General features: G+C 32.4%; 1 pseudogene; it reads right to left on the reverse strand.

The window, feature by feature from the left end:
• Window positions 1-1,073: 1,073 nt before the first annotated feature.
• Window positions 1,074-1,681, reverse strand: LOC116591726 (annotated as a pseudogene).
• Window positions 1,682-3,689: the final 2,008 nt, after the last annotated feature.

Below are 3,689 nucleotides of genomic sequence, written 5' to 3' on the forward strand. Positions count from 1 at the left end.
TCAGTTGTATGTGGAGTTTAAAAATAAACAAGACAGAAACAGACTCATAGATACAGGAAACTGGTGGTTACCAAAAGTTAGGGGATGGGCAAATAGGTAAAAAGGATTAAGAGTACAAACTTCCAGTTTTTAAATAAATAAATCATAGGGATATAATATGTAGCATAGGGGATACGGTCAATGATAGTGTAATAACTGTATGGTGACAGGTGGAAACTAGACTAATGGAGATCATTTCATCATGGATAAAAATATTGACTTACTATGATGCACTATTGACATAAACTAATAGGATACTATATGTCATTATACTTCAGTAAAAAATAGAAAATGACTGTAAATGATAAACTGCATCCATCATTCTGGACAAATGAAAACTAATATGGGTTTCTTTTTAAAATAGATTTTGTAGGGGCATCTGGGTGGTAAAGTTGATTAAGCATCTAATGCTTGGTTTTGGCTTAGCTCATGATCTCAGTGTTGTAAGATGAAGCCCTATGTGGGGCTCGATGCTCAGTGCAAAGTCTGTTTGGATTCTTTCTACCTCTCTCTCTGCCCCTCCTACTCATGCTCACTTCCATGCTCTCTCAAATAAATAAATCTTTTAAAAAATAAAATATATTTTGCAAACACACACCCATGAAAGTAAAAAAAAGGGAAAAAATTCCATGAGGTCATTCTGAAATTATTTATAATTTTATTTATTTATAAATAAATAAATTTATAAAATTTATTTAATTTTTTAAATTTTTTAAAATTTATAAAATTATTTATAAATGCAATAGATAAACTTCAACCAATACTGTTTTTTGATGCCAAGTGTGTTGTTTTCTTTTAATTTATAAAATATATTTAAAGTTTTGCTGTTTATATTGATAAGTATAGCCTACATAATAAATAATGACAATAATTCTTTTTTTTTTTTTTTTGCCTCAAAATGTGACATTCATTCAAAGAAAAAGAAAAAAAAATAGTAAGATATCCATCCCTTGGCTCCCTTCCCTTCCCCCTCCTGCTCCTCTTTAGCCTTCCACAGACTGAACTTGGGTAGGGTTAGATACCAGGACAGCCCCTCAAATGAAATCAGCAACACTGACAAGAATCTCCTAAAAAAAGATGCTGTAGAAGGTCTCAACGTCTTGAAGAGTCCTCTTGTCTTCTTCTGCCGCCATTTTAATAGCCACACCCTTATGGCCATATCTGTCCACAATGACTGATTCTATGGATACAGTTTTCCTGTTCATGGGAAGGTCATAGTTGATGACAAAAGAAACCTGCTGTACATCAATGACTCTGGCAGTTTGTGTGCCATCAATACTCTCCTAGAGCCAGAGCAGAACTCCCTCATGATAACATCTTGTTCCATTTGGTCTGTATCTCTGTGATGGATATGGTGAAGTTGCAGGTGTGCATCTTCTCAGTGAGCCAATCAACCCCCCTCAGTTGTTGAAGAATGTGACTGCCTAGGTGATGATAAGAGTTTCATACAAGTCACACAGTGTCTAGCTTCCATTCCTCTCATTCCATGTTGATATAGAACTGGCAGATAACCCTCCCCCAGCCTCAACTCCTCTTTTTTGACCAGAATATGAATGGGGTTGACCTTCTGCACCTCAGCAAGTACATTGGTCCCCCCAAGGCAGGCATGGCAAGAGACACCCATGTAATCCTCTAAGGCCATTATTACCTTTTGTATCTCCTGAGCCAACTCTCTATTGGGTGCTAAGACCAAGGCCTGTGTAGACTTTAGATCCAATTCAATCTGTTACAGAATCATCATGGAAAAGTGGCTTTTTTCACAGTCCCAGATTGGGCTTGAGTGATCACATCATAACCTTTGATACAAGGAAGAATGGCTTGCTGCTGGATGGCAGAAGGCTTCCAGAACCATAGGCATAGATACCACTGAGAAGGGACTCAGAGAGGTTCATGTCATCAAAGCTATCAAGAATTTCATTCCAGTTACTCTCAATGACCTCTTTGGGCTCTAATTGGGGACATTGTCTCTGGATCAAAAATCCTGACTCAAAGACATGATCCTTAGAAATTCAATCAACATATTTCTTAATACTGAATTGCAGGAAAATAAAAAAACAGAAGAAATACATTTCTCATGATAAATGGCAGAGTATCATTAAACAGATTCTTAGAACTCACATAAATTTGCTAAAACTCTATACCAATGATAAATTACACTGTCTCCTACCAACTAAATGTTGATATATGTGTTGCTATTAAGCACCAATTTTCATCTTAGTAACATTTTTCTCATATTCTCTATCAGATTATTTTTAAATGTTTTGTAAAAATTAGAGATGACAAAATTATAGGCAAGTCATATTTCACTGATTGTGAAGATTCAACTCTTATTTTAGGGACATATGTTTTTCTTTATCAATGAAATAACTTTTTAAATAACTTTTCTCAGATGCCCATGTAACATATAACCAGACTTGTAAGAACTTCTTTTAAAATTGTCACTTTATGGTAGATATTTTGAATACCCTTTATTTACATATGACATTAACATGGCAAAATTTCAACATTACAAATGCACATGTAATATGTTGTACCAGTTCCCCTCAATAAAGGTAAGTGTGTTTATAAAATAATGGTGCCTAATTTCAGAAAAGATAAGTGCATCATATATATATATACATATATATGTATATATATATTTTTTTCCTATTTATCTATTGAGGCATCTCTCTAGACATAACTATTGATAGAGGTTGAATAAAATGATATCTTAAAATACACATCTTCATATGAATTAATTTTTTCACTTTACAATATATTTTGAGTATTTCAAATATGTTCTGATGTGGATAAATAGCAGATAAATCACTATTAATGATAAAATATTCTATTCTTGGGGTGCTTGGGTGGCTTAGTTGGTTAAGGAGTATGGGACTCTTGATTTTGGCTCAGATCATGATCTCAAGTTTGTGCATCCAGCCTCATGTCAGCCTTCACTCTCAGCAGGAAATCTGCTGATATTCTTTCTCTCCCTATGCCCCCCTAAAATAATTTTTTTTTAATATTTCATCCTTGATATGCTGTATTTCTATAAATTATTTAATTATCTTACTGGCATTTGAATAATACTATTCAAGAATTTCCTACCACGAATATGTCTTGCAATATGTCTAAATAATTACTAATTGCTTTTAAAAATGTTTTGGTTAAAAATTAAACAACAACCTAGATTAAAACAATAACAAGGTTTTGTATTATACTGTGTTTATGTGTGTGTATATTTATGTATTTATGTTTGTGTATGTATGTGTGTGTTTGCTTATAGGAGAAGAGGATTAAAAAAGGAGATAAAATAAATAGGTACTAATGTATTTGCAGAAAGTAAAATTGATCATATAAACTTCAACTTTAATTTAAAAATTTGTTTAATATTACCTGTCAAATATGTACCTAAAATTAATAAGAAAATTTTAAAGTAGGATATGTAGGTTTAAATATCTTAACAAAATGAACCAATGAAAACTAAAATCACCAAAATGTAGAAAATGGAATGTATAAAACAAGCAAATATAATAATGACAAATAGGACATTAAACAAAAATGTTTTTAAATTCATCAAAAATCATTATGCATATAAATGGTTTAAGCCTACTGATTAAAGCACACTACCTTCGTATTAGAATCTTACTGTCTCCTCTCTAAGGTTATAA

The sequence above is a fragment of the Mustela erminea genome, chromosome 1 (assembly GCF_009829155.1).
Source record: "Mustela erminea isolate mMusErm1 chromosome 1, mMusErm1.Pri, whole genome shotgun sequence".
Taxonomy (NCBI): domain Eukaryota; kingdom Metazoa; phylum Chordata; class Mammalia; order Carnivora; family Mustelidae; genus Mustela; species Mustela erminea.